The sequence below is a fragment of the Eulemur rufifrons genome, chromosome 29, assembly GCF_041146395.1.
Source record: "Eulemur rufifrons isolate Redbay chromosome 29, OSU_ERuf_1, whole genome shotgun sequence".
NCBI classification, from domain to species: domain Eukaryota; kingdom Metazoa; phylum Chordata; class Mammalia; order Primates; family Lemuridae; genus Eulemur; species Eulemur rufifrons.
Window position 1 is genome coordinate 88,573,730 of NC_091011.1, and position 18,662 is coordinate 88,592,391.

Below are 18,662 nucleotides of genomic sequence, written 5' to 3' on the forward strand. Positions count from 1 at the left end.
GAACGGAATAGAAAGGTGAGACACAGACCCAAGTACACATAGAATTTCATATATGATAAAGGTGGCATCTTAAATCACTAGGGCAAACAAGGATTTCTAAATAAATGGTGCTAGAATAACTGAGTAGCCCAGCTGAATAGTGTTCAAATAAGATCACCCTGCTGGCTGGGCACAGTGGCTCACACCTGTAATCCTAGCATTCTGGGAGGTGGGAGGATCGCTTGAGGCCAGGAGTTAGAAACCAGCCTGAGCAAGAGGGAAACTCAGACTCTACTTAAACCAGAAAAAATTAGCTGGGCGTGGTGGTGTGCGCCTGTAGTCCCAGTTACTGGGCAGGATGAGGCAGAAGGATCGCTTGAGCCTAGGAGTTTGAGGTTGCAGTGAGCTAGGCTGATGCTATGACACTCTAGCCCAGGCGACAGAGCAAGACGCTGTCTCAAAAAAAAAAAAAAAAAAGATCACCCTGCAAATCTGGATGTGTTAGCAATTCTGGTGAACTTCTCAGAACGACCTGGATCTTTCTCAGAGTCAGAAAACCAACTGCGGGCCAGAATTAGTTTTAAAGGGGCTGCAGCCCTGGGGGGTTAACAGCAGCCCCTGAAGAATCTGACATTCTTCCATTTTCCAGATGTAATTATTGTTATTCTCATTTTGAAGGTGAGAAGATCAAGGGTCAGAGACTTGCCTACTATTCCAGTGTTTAAGTAGTAGAATTGGGAATCCAATTCATATCCTTCTATTCCAGATTCTATATTTCACCCCTTAAATCTTGTTATCTGCTCTCCCCGTACCTTTAACCAGAACCACCTGGGATTATCACCCCTCTCAAGCCTGATGCAAGAATCTTCTACTCAGTGATGCCAGAACTCCCTGGGGACAGTAACCTCAGAATCTGACCCAAAGCGGTCAGGCTCTTTGGGGGAGCCTGACTTTCTTCTAAGGGCAGTAAGCAGGAAATAACTTTCATTCATAACCCTCCAGGAAGGTCAGAGTAAGAAAATTAACACTTTGTTACATCCTGTCAGGCACTGCATTAAGCATTTTACAAACATAATTAATCAAAGAAATAATGCATCTCCCAAGAGATATGTCCACATATGTTTTTCTATGGAAATGCTCATAGTGGCATTATTCATAACAGCCAGAAAGCAGAAACAACCCAAAAGGCCATTAACTGACGGACAAACAAAATGTGGTATATCCATACAATGGAAAATTATTCACCCACAAAAGGAATGAAGTATAGATATATGCTACAACGTGGATGAACCTCAAAAACATTATGCTAAATAAAGGCACATATTAAAGGCTATATGTTATATGATTCCCTTTATATGAAATGTCCAGAATAGGCCAATCCATAGAGACAAAAAGTAGCCTAGTGGTTGCTCAGGGCTAAGGAGATGGGGTGGTGGGGACTGATGGCTAAGGGGTATGGTTTCTTTTCTGGGGTGATGAAAATGTTCTACAATTGTGGTAGTGGTTATACAGCTCTGTGAATATACCAAAAAATACATTAAATTGACAAGTTGAATGGATGAATTTTTATGATATGTGAATCACATCTCGATAAAGCTGTTGAAAGACAGAAACAAAGGCAAGCATGCAAGCATCTACCTAGCACCTGGCACAGCGTACTGAGCACATAATAGGAAGTCAACTTCATTTTACAGATGAGGAAACTAAGGCATGTAGCTGATAAATAGTATCACTGAGATTTAAAGAGACGTGTGTAGCCCCAAAGCCGGGACTGTATTACACCATTTCTTCCTTCACAAGCAATATCTACTTCCGTAAATTTAGCGAGTAAACCTCAGGACCACGGTTCTTAAGAGTACACTGGTTAAGGCAAATGAATACAAAATGGTTAAATAAAACACAGGTAGTAGACACAGCAGGCACACTGCGGAGCTTGCCTACCTCTCTAGGAGTCACTATTTTCTGCAAACTGCCCCTTCCCTCATCCACGGGTCAGCAGGACACTGGCAGCCATATGTGAACTATGGACCCACCCCCAGGTCACACCTGATTGGCTCGAAGGAAGGCCTAATTCAAGTCGAGCCAATCAGATTCCTTCCAGGGGAGTTGCGGCAATCTCACTGTGTGACCCGGAAGCAGAAACACCGGGCTATGAGGTAGCCAGTTTCCACCCTGTGGACTAAGGACCGGAGAAAGCACCTTGTGGAGAAAAATGATGCCCTGGGAAAGATGGCTTTGCACTCCCCGTATCCAATCCACTCCTGAGGCCAGGCTGCCTTCCTGCCCAGGGGTTCCACAAGATACCCGCCTACCCTTGTTTGCTTATGCCACCGGAGGAATTACCAGTAACACAGGGCCATGTTCAATCTATATTCAGTGACTTTCCCAAAGTGAAAAAATAAGGATGTATGTGTCTCACAGCATTATGTGACTGTTTTGAACATGAATCTGCATATGGCTGAAGCTGAACAAATTTCAGCCACTAAAGAAACTGAAGCCCCCATTAAATTGGTCTCCAGCCTGGCACAGGAGGTTGGGTGTGATCTGACCATTCTCTACGGCAGCGGTCTCCAACCTTTTTGGCACCAGGGCCCAGTTTCATGGAAGACAATTTTTTTGGGGGAGAGAGGAGAGGGAATTGGGGGATAGGATGGTTTTGGGATGATTCAAGTGCATTATATTTATTGTGCATTCAGACCTCTCTGCTAATGATAATTTATATTTGCAGGCACTCCCCAGGGCTAGTATCACCGCCTTAGCTCCACCTCAGATCATCAGGCATTAGATTCTCATAAGCAGCGCCCAAACTAGATCCCTCACATGCGCAGTTTACAGTATGGTTCATGCTCCCATGAGAATCTAATGCAGGCAGCTGATCCGACAGGAGGCGGAGCTTATGCGGTGATGCAAGCAATGGGGAGGGGCTGTAAATACAGATGAAGCTTCCCTGGCTCTCCCACCATCTCCAGCCATGCAGCCAGACAGGACTGCTACCCAGTCCATGGGCTGGGGGTTGGGGATTGCAGCTCCACACTATGGATGTCACAAGAGCAGCTCTCAAGTCCCTGTCTCTCCCTAAGGAGAGTCTTCCTGTCCCTACAAGTGCTAAGAACATCTGAAGTCTTAGTAAGGCCGATGTCATGAGACCTAACCTTTCTAGGACGTAAAGAGCATACTATAAGCATTATAACAGTAGGATCTGGTGAACCCTTGGATGAAGTTAAATACGTCATGGTATCAGAAGGTGTACAATATCCCTCCTTACTTCTCTCTCAATAAAAACCCCACTGAAAAAACTCTGACCTTATATTGAGATGGACTCATGAGAGGTTACTGTGGGTAAATGAACAAACAAAAGCCATGTATGTCTTCTTCAGTTTTTGTTTGGATTTACAAATATAGGAGAAAACAGAGCTCACATCCCTACTCCCACCCTCCACTGGCAGGGACACATTTGAATGAAAAACATTTACAAGAGGCTGCATAGTTTGGACAACCAGAAGGAAGAGCTGAGTTGACAGGAGGAAAGGGATGACAAAATCCTCTTCCCATCCCTCTGTCTATTTTGGGAGTCATTTGCCATGAGGAAATGCTGAGCCCGAGCTGAGTTGACAGGAGTAAAGGGATGACAAAATCCTCTTCCCATCCCTCTGTCTATTTTGGGAGTCATTTGCCTTCAGGAAATGCTGAGCCTCTTCTCCCAGGACCCTGTTGGGAGTGACGACTGCACTGGTTGACCCAGCCTTCCCAACCTCCTCCCGGCCCCAGCAGCTCTCTCCTCATGACCCAGTGGTCACTGGGAACCCAGCCTATAAATGACAGTGCTTCTTAGGGGTCCCAGCCCAGTGAGGAAATCCAAAGAAGGCAAAACAAACAAACAAACAAACAAAACACATAAAAACACATAATGAGCTGGAAAAGCCCATGGCATAGACTCTCCCAAACATGAACACAGGAAGATGATAGGTAGGAAAGTCAGGGCTGAAAATGACAACACGGTGGCCGAGGGGTTTTGTGGCTCACCTAGCTTCATTCACCTGCCTGTATGGTGGCAGAGGCAGCAACATAACCCAGGGCTCTGGTTACCCCATCGAGGCTCAGTTACTTCCTCCACACTCCTTTCTCTCGCCCCTGACGACTCACATTTCCATGGAGAAGCTGTCCCAGGAGAGCCTGGGTCTGCTAGTTACATATTCTTTAAGGTGCTTCTTTCCTTTCCATTTATTATGTCAGCTGAAGAGCCCGCCTCTTCAGAAACCCAGAGAGATTTCTGGAATTAGTGCTTTGTTTTTGTTTTTTAGAAGGGAGAAATGTTCTTTGTTATTATTAGGATGTTGAGAGGGTTTTTTTATAAAACAACAAAAGACAAAAACATTTGCCCTACGACCAGGTAACGTTAGCCATGGGCTCCTACTGAATGCTTTTTCTTCTCTTCTTTTGTAAAGAAATTAATGTAGTATTCAGAGCTTCTGCTTGTTCTGCAACAGGGAGGAAAAGAAAGTTAGTGTTAGCAGGTTAAAGGAAATGAACTGGAGGCTGAGAGTGAGAAAGAGAGAGAGAGAGAGACAGGGAATCCAAGAGAAGGACTGAAAAGCAATGAAATAGGAGAGGATGTACTCAGACCATCAGAGCCACAGAGAATGGAGACCCACCAAAAAACCCACCCAAGACCGAATGAGGAGGGGGCTCCGTTATTTCACATCCAGATGTCTCTTCGTCTGATGCGGCATTCTGGTGATCAACTTTTTTTGCAGCTGAAATATATGTATGAAATGCTATATCCAAGTGTGTATCATGGGCATGAGAATAGCTTGAATGTCCTATTGGCAAAATTATTCCTGGGCTTTAGTGATTAGAATTTTCTCAGCCCTGACCTTTTGTTCATACTCTCAGTTGTTATTACATCTACCTTAAATCCCAACTTTTCCATTAAACCGATGCTGGCCACCCCGAACTGAAGTTCTTCACTCCTCCTTTAAATTTCTATAGCAATTATTAACTTATCTATACTTGGTTATCTAACTAAATGTACATAACCTTGTGTTATCTCTTTTATGGTTGGCTTCAAGTGTTATTTATATATATTTTACTCAAGGTTTCACATATTTATGTTTTGATACCTCAAATTAAACTGCAATAATGACTAAATGACTAACATTAATTTAGCACTCGCTATTTGCTAGGCAAGATTCTGCGTAGATTGTTTCATTTCTCTCTACAAAGACTGTTTTCACTAATCCTACGGTTGTCTCCCCTTGACAGATGTGGAAATGGAGGCCCGGAGGGATGAAGTTTTCCCAAGGCTACCTGTACTGTGGGGACAGGGGACAGGCCTTCCACTCCTGGATCCAGAGTAGAGACTCAGCACATTGCTATGGTTTGCTTTTATTCAAAGTATGCAGCACCCAGTCCCCTCTCCCCTCCTGTCCGTCCCCTGTGCACCATGCACGCCCTGGCAACAAGGCCCTCCCTGGCCAGGCTTCTCCACTACAAAGGCAGCCCTCAGGCTGCCATTTGGGGACTGCTTTTCCTTCTGAAGGTTTTCCTGATGTTAATTTTCACCTCACCTCACCAAACAGTAATACTGAGGAGGGGAGGAAGGGCCACCCTGTGGGATATGTCCTGGTCTCTGAGCACCTGGAGAGCCCCCAAGGCCTGTGTTCCCCCGGCTGGCTGCTCACATTATACCACTAAACAGCCGCTTGAATGGAATGCACCTGAAGGTCACGTTCATTGGCTTCCTGGCACGGCCATCTCTTGCTCCAGCTGTGTTACCCGCAAACTCCTCACTTTCCCAGCTCCTTTCTCCCTCTTGCCTTCCTGTCCCCCTCTTCCGTTCCTCCCCCTCACACTCCTTCCCACCCTCTTTTGCTGGCTTCTTTCTGTTCTTTCTTTCCATGAGCAGAGAGTTTCCAGGCCTGGCTCCCAGCCAGCACATTTGGACAAAAGGCAGCAATCTTAGAGGGAGACGTCATCTCTCATCCCCTTCCACGGAGCCAGCGAAAGAGAACGGGGCTGAGGCTGCTCGTGCAGCTGCTCCCAGGTTCCAGGAAAAGAGCTTGCGAGACGGTGTATCATAGGAGTTAAAAGCAAAGCGTTTGAAATCAGACAGATGCAGTTTCAAATTCCAGTGAATCCTGAGAGCTGTGGGACCTTGGTCAAGTTACTTTTCTAAGCCTTAGTTTTCTCCTCTATGAAATGGTGATAATAGTAGCACCCACTTTGAAAGACTATGGTAAGGATTAAATGAAATTGCACCTGTGAAGCATTTGGCACAGTGAAAATCCCAGAAAAAGTGCTCCACAAATGTCTTCTGTTATTATAAAGCGAACTTAACTCTGCCAAATAATACTAATGAATAGTAATATAACATATAAATCATTAATGTATTAATAATACTACCATGTCTTCAACTCATCGGCAAGGCTGCTTACGTGGCCTCACTTGATTGCAAGTGTGGTAAAGCTCTAAAACACTCTCCAACATATAACTGCTGTTAGGATATAATCTGTAAAAGGTGGGTTTGGAACCAGAAGGGGAGCTGACCCTGCTTCCCTTTCCAGAAGAAGCCGGGCATACTGAGAGCTGTTAGTGCTCAGCCTCCTCCGGGACAACGCCAACCATGAAAACAAGCGGGGGGGTCACCCTCAGGTCCACACAGCCTGCTCGTCCTGACCTCTCTCTCCCACTCTGTTTTCTAGCCCCATATAAGCTGAGGCCCTACTTCTGTTTGTTTCCTATCTGTGCCGGGTGTTTTGTACTCAGAAGTTGCGCAATGCCTGGAAATATGCTCATTTTTATTTAGCTAAGTTTTGAGATATGGGAAATGACCTTTTGCCTATGATTTTATTTAGCTCATCTGAGCCAGCATTGATGGATTTGAAACTAATCAATAAGATTAATCAACAAGCTGGACACAGTGCTCTGTGTGAGGTGCTGTTGGGAATATACAAGTATAAAAAGTAGTCCATTCCCGTAAGCTGCAGATAAAAGATATAAACTCAGTTAACCAAATACCAATAGAAGATTGTGATTGTTCAAGACAAAAAGACAAGATCAGTCTGGGGAATGCCTGATGCATGTTTAATAAAAGTCACAATGTGAGATTGGCTTAAGGACTAAATTTGAACTACAGTGGTAAATGCTATGAAACAGAAACTGGAGGAATTTGGAAGAGGGCAATGAAAGTCAGAGGAGTCAGGGACTGCTGCAATGAGGCGGAATTTGGTGGCCCATAAAGACTTTGTTAGATTTAAGAGTTGGGCAAGGGAACGTGTTCAAGGAAAGAAGAGAGCATGAAACAAAAGAGAAGGTGAGCCCCGCCCGCCCAGTAAGAAGACAGACTGGTGGGACAGGAGCGCTGGGACTTGCATGGGAAGCCAGGGAGAGGATGGAACGGGCAGGCAGGCTAGACGCTGGGACGTTCTGAAATAGGAAAGAGGAGCGAAGGTTTGCTACCCTAGGGAAATAAGGATGACGCCTAATGAAGACATGTTCTCTTTTGGAGGTGGCAAGGGAAGAGTGGTGCATTCAAGAGGAAGTATACAGAGTAGGCAGTAAGAGGGAATGATCTAAGGATCTCATGAAAGAACAACTCTGGAGGAAGCTAATGAAACCGTAGGCACAAATGAGCTGTCCAAGGGAGAAAGAAGGGAGGCACGGGGGTATCCTTCTGTTGCCCTTGACACTCAACTCTCCACGCAGTGTCTATGTTTCTTTGCATGGGCTTTCCAACTAGGAGATGAGGTCTGATGGCAGTCTGACCCAGATCTGAGTTTACTGTAAATGTTGTATAAATACTTGTTGAATGAGAAGAAGAGGAATTAGTGAAGATCTCTTTTGCAAGAGACAATTAGGACAACCAAAACAGTACGGAGTCTAGGGTGAGGAGGCAGTATTCAAAATACAAGGTGTGCATGGGCACCCACCAATCAGAATGGCCTTACTGTTAACTCTGTAATGGCTGAATCCTGGAGTGGTCTTGTGGTCCTGGGAATGTGGGACACCTAGGGGGCTCAGGGCAGCAAATATTTACCAACCAGAACAGAAGCATTTCAATATTTTGACAAGTGACACAGATCAGATCTATCACTGCACCCCAGTTTTACATCAACTTCAACTAGGGTTTCAAGAAGGAAGGGTCAGGTATACCAAGTGCATTACCACGACCGAGAACCATGAGAACAGGGAACTGGCCATGGGATTTACCATTAGTAACCTGGGATAAGGTTTCAGCAGATGGTTAGGATGGAAGCCAGATTTCAGGGATGTGGGGAAGGAACATATGGATCTGCCTCATGGGACTCTTTTGGTTGTTATGCCTGTCTCATCGTCCCCAAAGGAGCATTCTCATTCTCTTTTCCTCCAATAAATCAGCAACCGAAACCCCAGGGTTGTGCATATACCTAGAAGCAGCCTCTTGGCCCCTTTCCCCATGCATCTCCCTCGGCTCTGTCCCAGACCAGCAATCTTGGCCATCCTGTGTTCAAGGGAAAGGAGAGCCTGGGGTAAGAGGCTCTCTTGGCTTTTTCTCCGTGGTGCTGGAATCTTGAACTTGGATTGTTTTGAGAGGCATTAAGAAGCTCTCTCTTCTCTGATGTTTTTCCACCCCATAAGATGCAACAGTCAGCTGGAGGGTAAACAGAGGGCACTGGTCCCCTTTTGATGTCCTGGGAGCTTGTGTATGTTTGTTGATTGTCACAAATACAGATGACGAAATGGACCAGATGTCTTCACATCTGACAGTTGCTGCAAGCTGCCAGGAAGTTAGACTTGGGGTTGGATGACCAAACACTTCATTCCAAATCTGAACAAATCTCACCTGCACCTCATAGTATTAAGTAGAGAATTCCTTTGAGTTCCCGGAGAGCCCAGAGCATGGGGCAAGCTGCTTCAGGAAGTTCTTTTCTGTCTTCCCAGCCAACACCCCAACCAAGTCTGTGGCTGAGAGACTAGTGTCACTTTAACTGCAGGGGATGCAAGTTCTGTGTCTCAGGCTGCCCCATCATTCCTTCCAGTAACCAAACCAGAGCATACGGCTTCTCCCCGACCATGCAAGGTCAGCTGGAATCATGATTTGCTGCACGATCCCACACAAATGCCTCTGCTTGGTCATCTGGGGGAGGTTTAGCCTGTATTTCCCAGGGATATGAGAAGCACAAGTAAAATTCTAGAAGTATCCTGCTTTAATGCTTTCAGTTTGCTGTTAAGTAGAGAATCCCAGAACTGTTTTTCCATGGTGAGCCGGGAGGGGCAGGGACAGTAGTACCCGTGTCCTGTGACTCACTGATGAGAACAAGTTCACATGCAACCCTGGGTTACCCACCTGGCCCTTCCCCTTCCCTGGGCTCAGGCCGCAACTCTAGGGGGGCTAAGAAAGGCCATAAGGAAATAGGAGGATGATACCAAATCATCTCTGCCTCAGTCAACGTACCTGGCCCAGTGAGGAGAATGAATGAGCACGTCCAACTCTGAGCTCTTACCATTATGGCCACAAGGAGTAGTTTGCAGGGATAGTGCAGACTAGGCTTGTCATACGTCATTAACAATTTATTTTTAGTGCTTCCTTTTAACGTTTGAAACTGTCCCAGTTTGTATGTATGGTTACCTATCCGTTACCCACCATAAGTTTGCAGAGAATTTAGTGATCAATCAAATTCTACCCTTACTGCACCCTCTCTTCTGAGAAGCAAGAAAGTACGAGGGAGAGAAAGAGAGCACCTGAGATTCTTTCATTGGATTCACTCTTTTGTGTCGCTCACCCCATCCCTCCTAAGGTTTTAACCTATACATACGTTAATCGTGGTTAGGTGTGATCAAGTTTATGGGAACACAACAAACAGCAAGAGACAAAATTGTGACAACATAGATGACAATCTATAAAAAATTTCTTAGAAACTCTAATTGCCTCTATGAATGTGCCACACCATAAATTTTAATTGTCATATTAACTTAAAAAGAAAATCATAATAAATTCAGGGCATATCCAGTGTGAGGACACTTGGATTAAGGAAGAGAGAGGTAATAGAGCTTATAATTTTTCTAAGACTGAGTATTAGAATCTCATTTTCAAAATGACCGTCACTGGGCACAAATATATTCAATAAGTATTTGGCTTTGACATCTATTTTAAGCTAGCCATTCCACTTTTAGGAATTTATCTTATAGAAATATTGGAACAAGTGCCAGAGGGTATTTGTGGCAGCATCCTTTGCAGTAGCTGAAATTGGAAACAACCAATTGCTCATAAATCAATACTTTGTTAAACAAATTAAGTCAATCCATACAAAGGCAGCTAGCTGTTAAAAGGGAGAGGGCTGTGTATGTACCACATGGAATTAGTCTCATAAAATACTTTTAGATTATGCTAGCATGTTGCAGAACAATATGTAGAGCATGCTTCCGTATTTGTAAAAAACAAATAAACATAATATATTACATGCAAAGAAAAAAGATCTAGAAGTGACCACCTCTGAAGAGGGAAATAGTATGGGTAAACTTTCATTTTTCCTTTTATTCTCATTTTTTTTTGAGGCAAGGTCTTGCTCTATCACCTGGGCTACAGTGCAGAGGTGTCACCTAGCTCACTGCAACCTCAAACTCCTGGGCTCAAGCAATCCTCCTGCCTCAGCCTCCTGAGTCGCTGGGACTACAGGCTCTCACCACCATGCCCAGCTAACTTTTTCTGTTTTTTTGTAGAGATGGGGTCTCGCTGTTGCTCAAATTGATCTTGAACTCCAGACCTCAAGCAGTCCTCCAGCCTGGGCTTCCTAGAGTGCTAGGATTACAGGCATGAGCCACCATGCCCAGCCCATTTTATTCTTTTTATGTGTTTTTTAAATGTTTTAAGACAAACATAACTTACCTAGTTTACATGTAAATAGATAAATAAATAAATATATATACATATAAATAAAAGCTTAAAGTACACTTTTAAGGAAACAAAACAACGAAAAGAAATAAATTTGACACTCCACTTGAACTGGTCTGACAAGCCCTTCAGTTAAGATGAGCAGCCCAGGGAAGGGATCATGGGAAGAGCGGTCACAGTCAAGGTCGCGGCTCCCTGCCCTGGCCTCACTCTCCAGCCCAATCCTGCTTTCATTTCCTTCTGAAGGGGAGCCTGTAACCTCCTAGTTTCCTACCGCTGAGGCAAGTTAACCTCTTCCCTAAGCTTGCTGGAAGGGTGACTCAGCCCTTCCTTCCCTAAGGCCAGGGAGAAAAATGATAACTTGCTTTTCCATAGTTCAGCCAGTTAGAAAAGAGGGTCTCAGGCTTATTTCTCTTTTAGCCCCTCTGGACTGCAAGCCAAAAACAGACATGTCAAAGGGAAGCCAAAGACAGCTCAGCCATTCTGGGCCCCAGCTGGTAAAGGGTTTAACTTCTAGGCCAAATAAGAGAAGACAGGATAAACTCTTGCCCACATCAGACACTTGTTTTAACAGAAGGGTAAGAGAGAGTCTGACTTTGGCTTCCTGACATACTGAGGTCTTCTGAACATCAAATGTAGAGAACTGAGTTAATCCCTTGCCTCGGTTCCAGGCACTGACTTGCCTCCTATAATTAATGGGGGCAGACAGGCCTGGCAATCTTCCTGCTGGGTAACCAGCTCCGGGAATTTCAAGAGAGCCCCGGGTACAGGTGGAGCCTGTCTGGTTCCGGTGGCAGATGAAGGGTCCATGCCTGGGCACACAAGGCTATAATGGCTGGGGCCCAGGGCCAGGCCCGAGTGCTACAGAGGAATGTTAGCCAAGAGGCAGCTGTGAGGACAACAAGGTGCCACAGCCTCAAAGGGTCTGTACAACAAAGCCATGAAAAAACAGTTTCACTAGAATTTCTCCAAGAAATAGCAATCCAGAGTAGCACCAGGGAAGGAACTGCTAACCCTTAGGTCTTCAGCAGGGTGACTGCAGAAAGGAACAGAGGAGAACCTGCAAGGACCTTGGGGGCAAGGCAGCAAGTCCAGGAGGAGCACAGGAGACTTCCAGAACACAGCCACAAACAGGGTCAGCCTTGGCCACTCAGGAGTACCCATGAAGTGTCCCATGCACCCCCCTCAGATCTTTTGGAATCTGAGGTTTCCGTCCCTCCCTGTGATGAGCCCTACTGTTACAGTAGCCACTCTTAATCTTGGCTGTACCTTAAAATCAATCAAGACCTTGAAAAATACTGATGCCCAGAAATTTTTATTTAATTGGCCTAGGGTGGAGCCCAGGCATCAGTTATTCTTAAAAATCCCCCTCCCCAGCATTTAAATGGAATATTCTAATATGCACCCCAAGTTACAATGTTAAGAAATTTGATTGGGGGGGTAGAATCCCATACCTACTCAATGTTCATTTAAGACAGCTGTAGTTGGCAAGAAATAGCTTGAAGTTTATAGAGGACACATTAGCAATGCATGAACATATAGTAGATTCTGGAGGTTCCCTGCCTTCTGCAGAAACCAAAGGGAAGGGCTGGCGAAGAGATCTGTGCCTGAGTCTGCAGGACCTCCCAGCTCTCAGCTCCCACTCCCGGTTCCTCTGCAACTTCCTTGCGTTGCAGCAAACAAGATTCCCACCCTCCCAGGCCTCTCTGGGGAGAGGATTTCTGGTCTCCTGAGCCCCACCCTTTTCCTACCTCCTTAGAAGCAGGCTCAATATCAGCTCTACGGGCAGAATGGCCTGGACCACCCTGGAAAGTACACTTGCCAGTATGAATGGAATCCTACACTACCATACCCATTCTCCTGCCTGTTTCCCCATTAGTCAGGATTCCTGGACGCTGGCTTCCAACATAGTATCCCCTACCTGGCCCCTTCTCCAGACCAGAGTCTCAGCCCACCAACCTGCAGGTGACACTATGCTGTACCTACTTCCCTTCATGGTTGGGCACCCTGGGTACTTTGCTCTACATTCATTGGGGTTGGTTTTACCTCCTCCTACACTTGAGGGTCCACTGTCTCCTCTGTAGGATTCCCCTGGCCCTAGCTGCCCTGTGCCACAATTGCCCACACCCTGAGCTGACACCCAGCCCTCACTGAAATGCAGCACATTCCCCTAGATGTAACAGGAAGATGGTACAGGAAGACAGTCATGTGGAGTTTTATCTTCCCATCTTTTGTAACACCAGCAATGAAGATTTTTTTTTCCTATGTCGCTTTTTAGTCTTTACACGAAGTTCCACATAATTCCCAGTTGAGTTCACTTCCAGGAAAAATTTTGTTCTGAATATTAATTTGTATGCTTTCTGTTGTCCAAAATCCAAAACTATGCAATCCAGTGTATTTTTGTTTGTCTCTGAGCTGCCAGAAAACTTAGAGCCAAATGCATTGTCCAAGTGTTGTAATCTACTAAAATCAGACCATTCAAAATATCCATTTCTTTTGCTTGCTTTGTTTTCTCCTGAAAAACAAAGCATTTCTGTATGTTGGTTTAGTCTAAGTTCCCTAACTCTGTGCCTAAACCAGTCACCAAGTCCTGCCTCTGGACCTCTGGAATCTTCCAGCCTTTCCTGCCTCACCTTTGCTACCATCCTATTCCACAGTGATTCTGGCCTGGGTGCTGCAAAACCTTGGTCTCCCCTCCTCTAGACCTCCACCCAACACCCAGAATGAGCTTTCCAAGACCCAAAGCTGAGCCCAGCACTCCTGCTTCAGTGAATTCCTTCTTCCTTCTCACAGATCCTTCCTTCCCTGTGCCCATCTGCCCCTACAGCCCCCTGCCTCACCTCTCCCTGTGCACACAGGCACACCCCTGCACACTGCAACCACGCTGAATTCTCCCCACCCTGCCTCTCCTCTGCCTTCTTGGTGACTTTGCACGTGCTATTCTCTCAGCCTGAAATGACCTTCCCTGCTTTGTTTTCTTGGTGAAGAGGTTTTCAAGGCTCAGCCCAAGCATCACCTACTCTGTGGCCCTTCCCTCACTGGGTGCCTCCCTGGGTTCCCCTAGCTCTAAGGCATGCAGCGCTCAGACAAGCCAGACCAGGATTGGTTTTGCTGTTTTGTCTGACTACCCAGCTCAGATGGTGAGTTCCTGGACGGAAGGACGATGTCTTACTCATCACTGCATCCCTAACACCTAGCACACAGAGCTGTTTAAGTGAATGAACACATGACACAGGCAGGGTTCGAATCTTCTAGAATAAAAAGACTAGAGGCCAGCCCTTCTGCCAGCCTTTTCATTATTCTACCTCAAAACCAGCCTCTGTTTGCCTTTGACTTCTTCTTCGAATTCAGCTTCGTCCTAAACTGCCCACCCCAACGACTTCCTACTTCACTCTTTGTGTTTGACATTTGATGATGCAAGGAGAAAAGATTTTGTTCTTTTCTTTTATGGAGTAACCACAGAGAGTGTAAGAGTTTAATATTAATAACAAGATTACGGTAGAGCGCCTATTATAACTATTACTCCCAGCCAATGTCATTTGGAGCATTTGTGAAGTCACATTCCTGAAGCGCATCTGAACACCAGCTAGAAGCCAGCCTGCTCCTTCCCAGCACCAGATGGTTTGAGCAGAGTCACTGCACTTCCCTTGCCCCACTCCATGCCCCTCCACGGCACTGCCCAGCTTCCTGCCCCCAGCCTCTCACGGCACAGTCCACCACTGAGGTCTGGCCCTACTCAGTGGTCTGGAACCAGTTCTCTGTGACCCTCCTAAACATGATTATGTCTTGTGTTGTTAAGAGACTTCTCCTGGGCTCAATCTGCTCCCATCCTTGGGGAAAAAGTGGGAGAAACAAGAGCACTGAATCATCTTTACCTTCTTGCTTTCCCAAGACTGCAAATTCTGACCAGAGTGAGGGGGGTCTGGCTGCTCGGCTGCCCCGATTCTCCCCTCCCAGCCCCCCGCCACTCGCACTCACGCCCCTGGGGGACCCAGCGCGGCGCGGGGCGGGGGCTCTCCCAAGTGTCTGCAGGTTTCCGAGACCCAGGACGGCGGCTTCCCGGCGCGGCCCTGGGGTCATCCTGAGCCCGGGAAGGACGTATGGATGAAGGTTCGCACAAGTCCCGCGGCCGGGCTGAAGCGCCCGGGCAGGACGGCGCCTTGGTGTCCCCAAGTCCGCACGCGGGTAACCCGGTCTCTTCGCAGAGCCACTTCCCAACTCTGGGTTCAGGCAGCTAGAGCCGCTCCCCCCCTCCCCACGCGTTCCCTCCCCGGGCCCCCGCTTCCTCCCAGCTCGGCCCCCGCACCCCCGGCCCGGCCCTACCTCCCCGCGGGCGGCGGCTCCGCGGGCTCCGGGGCGCATCTCGGGGGCGCCCGGGCGGGCGGAGACGGCGGGCGGCGCGGCGCGCGGGAGAGCGGCGGCGGGGGCCCAGGGCGCCATGGCCCACAGCCCTCCGCCCCTTTGTCCGCGAGCCTCCCCCGGCCGCCGGCCAGCCCCGGGGTCCCCGGCGCGCGCGCTCCCGTCGGGTCCCGGCCGCCCCCGGCCTCGGCGGCGCGCTTCTCTCGGCCGCCCCTCCCGCGGCCAGCCGAGCGCAGACTCGCCGGTCTGCCCCCTTCCTCTTCCTCTCGCGGCTCGGCGACGATCTGCCGTGACGCGCGCCCCCTCCTCCCGACCCATCCCGCCCCGGCTCCAGTGAGCTAATCCGCAGCTGGCGGGCGCCCGGCCGGTTGCCACGGCAACCCCTCTCCCAGGGCCCGGCCGCCGCGAGGAGCCACGGTAAACAGGACCTTCTGCCGGACTCGCCCCCTCGCCTTTTGGGGGTTAGGGGGAGGGGGCTTAACCCTTTCTGTGCTGAAGACCACCGCGTGCCATGCTCCATTGCACCCAGGCCGGGCCTGGGTCCTGGACATAGATGCCACCGAGGTGGCGTCCACATTCCCTGCCCTGCTTTACTCCAGGCGCTTAACACACTTACAGGACTGGGCTGGCACCCCGGGCACCCCAGGCAACGAGTCCGGCACCCCCCTACCCCCACGCAGCTTGCCGTCTGGCAGGGGTCATGACAGTCATAAGACAGGCGATGAGAGTGAAGAGGACTGAGGGCTGGGAAGGGCCCAGCAGCCAAGCACCCCGCAGAAGGGCTCCCAAACCGGGCAGGGCAGGGGTGGTCAGGAAGAGCTTCCATGAGGAGAAATGACTTCATAGTGCCCGCTGCCCCACTGACACAGGACACACAATTAGATGACATGACTTTGGACTGCCACATGGAAGTCCCCATGAAAACGCCTTGGGCTGCAGGGAAGGGAGTCGTGAATACAGGCAGGGGGCATTGGAAGAGGTTCCCTGGAGCTTAGATTGGGCGGATATGGAATAGATGTGGAGAGGTGGAGGAGAGGAAGGCAGTTCTGAGTGGAGGGAAGAGCCAGGAGCAGAGGGAAGGAGAGGTTAGGTACTTGCGGAACAGCTGAGTGGTGGTGAATCGGGTCGGGTCGGACAGGCAGGCCTGCCCCGGCTTCAAGAGGCCTTGATAGGTTTTGGATTTTATGCTGAGGGCAATGGGGGACCACGGAATGTTCTGGAGCAGAGAAATGCCCTGATGAAAGGGAGAGAGGCCTTGTGGGTGTAGGGGGCAGGCTCCAAGGCAATCTCTGTCCTGGAGGAAAGCCATCCTTGTCTTTGGCTCAGGAACCTCCCAAAGGGCTGAGCTGTGCTCCTGGGGACAGCAGAGAGGCCTAAAGCTTAGGCAAGAGGAAAAAAAGAGCAGAGAGGCGTAGCCTTACAAATCCACAGAAGGGGTGTGCACAAGAGAGAAAAAAGGTAAGAAGGAAAGTGAGAAAAATAAAAGATTACATGTGATGGGAAAGTTGGATACTACTTAGTCCCTATTGACTGGGGACCTGAGATTTGAGGGACTTATTCAAAGTCATAGGAAAAAAGCTGTGTCTCTCCTCAGCAGAAGATTTTACTCATTCTAGAAGCTCTTTGAAGCTTTTCTAGGGCTTGCTGAGCTCCTGAAACTCCTCATGACATACTCGTTTCAACTAAGCATAGTAAACTTTCAGAACACAAATTTTTGCAGGGTGAAAGCATTTTTTAAAAGTGTAAGATGTAAACATTTAAATTTTTGTTTTGTTTGCTGAAATATCATTCCATAAGTTTTCACTTTCTAAATAAAGATCCAAGACTTGGCTTCTTGAGGGTTAATTACTCCCAAGGCCACAGGGTATAAGAAAGCAAACTGGCAAAATGCAAGGAGAACAAAGGAGCTGAGAGCCCAGCTGGCTGCCTCCCCCAACCCAATGCACAAAACAGCCCAGTGGCTTCCCTGATATTCACATCTTAGGTGGCCGTGACAGAGAGGAGGCTAGGGAGCCCCTTAGTGACGACTCCTAGGCCACAGTATGCTGCTCCTTTATCTCTGAGTTCGGGCATTAACTTGTTTTAGGAAAATACCCCTGCCTCAGTTCCTTGGGTCAGGAAGGATGAATGATGCTGGGGTCTGTGATTTGCAAGTTTCTACCCCACCCTGCCTCTCACAGTTCCCCCCACTGCCCCCACCCCTGCTTCTCAGAGCTGGCTGCTCCCATCACTGGGTCACCCTATGGCTCTGTCACCATGACAGGCATTGCACACATGAGCCCCTCTTCTCCTTCCCTGCGTGGCCCTGCCCTTGCTGGCTCCCTGGAGTTTTCCTGGTTCCAGAAGGCTGGGTGGCCCAGGGTAGCCCTCCAAAGTGGGTGTTGTGCACTGGGCCCTGGACGACCAACTCGGGGGGGCCCCTCTTCCCCAGCTCCTGACACCGACCACTCCAACTACACATTCATTCCCTGCCCTCCCTGTCTGTCCTCACTTCTCTCCATGTTGGAAAATGAGGGCTGAGGTAGAAGGTAGGGCTTGGCCTCAAGTCAGGAAGAGTGAGGGTAAGAGGAAGGGGACAAGGTTGATTTTTCTTTTGAGTCTTCAATCCTGCTTCTCCCACATGGAGCAGCCATGGGCCTCTGCAAAACATTTCTCCTTCCTTTCCCTCCTCTTTCTGCAGTGTCATGTTGAAGAGTGCAGGCCAGGGACAGGATGGCCAAGTCCAGCTTTGGAGCAGTTTGCATCGCCACAGAATCCCAGTATCTCCATCTGTAGGGTGGGAATGGCAAGGGTTATAACCCCCAATAGTGCTGTTGTGGGGATCCAATGAGACAAGCAAGCAGAGGGTTTGATCCTGTGCCTGGCCCACAGGGAAGACACACTGCTATCTCCTCTTTGTCATTCTTTTCCTGAACTCCTCTTTCTATTCTGCCGTGAACACAGGGCGTGTCAGGGTTGGGGAAGGGGAAGCTGGCAGTTGTTCTTCTCTCTCGTCAGAGCTGGATTTCCCCTCTGCCCGACCTCTCCTAGGTCTAGGACCTTCTGCCAGAGCCTGGCAGGCAACAGAGAACTTGCTTCAGCTCAGCTATAAGCCAAGGGAAGCGGGAAGAACTGAGGGGTGGGGCAAGGCCAGCCCCATCAGGATGGGGGGGTTAGAGCATGACAAAGAGCCTTCAGACAGCTTCCTCAAATGGCTCCATTTCCACTGAAATTCCTTTTGGATGCTAAACGTTGACTGAGCATCTGTTCTGTCCCTTTGAGATCCAGCTCCCCTTCCTTCTCGACCTCTTGGCTGGCAGTATCCCTCTTCTATTTCCTTGTCACCTGCCCGCCAGCGCATAGGTGAAAGGTATACACACAGTGGATGATGGACAAGAGGTTTGGTTATTGATTGATTATGTAGAAGACTGGCATGGGGAGAAGAATCATTTATCATTTATCTATGCTCAGGCCT

At 48.3% G+C, this 18,662-nt stretch overlaps 1 protein-coding gene across 1 annotated transcript in view; it reads right to left on the reverse strand.

Annotated features, from left to right (window-relative positions):
* The window catches only part of DENND2A (DENN domain containing 2A), a 92,519-nt gene extending 77,023 nt beyond the window's left edge, over positions 1-15,496 (reverse strand). Inside the window, exon 1 of the mRNA XM_069462607.1 lies at positions 15,173-15,496. The gene's annotated coding sequence lies outside the window, so the exon portion shown is untranslated. The remainder of the gene's footprint in view (positions 1-15,172) is intronic.
* Between the last annotated feature and the right edge of the window lie 3,166 nt (positions 15,497-18,662).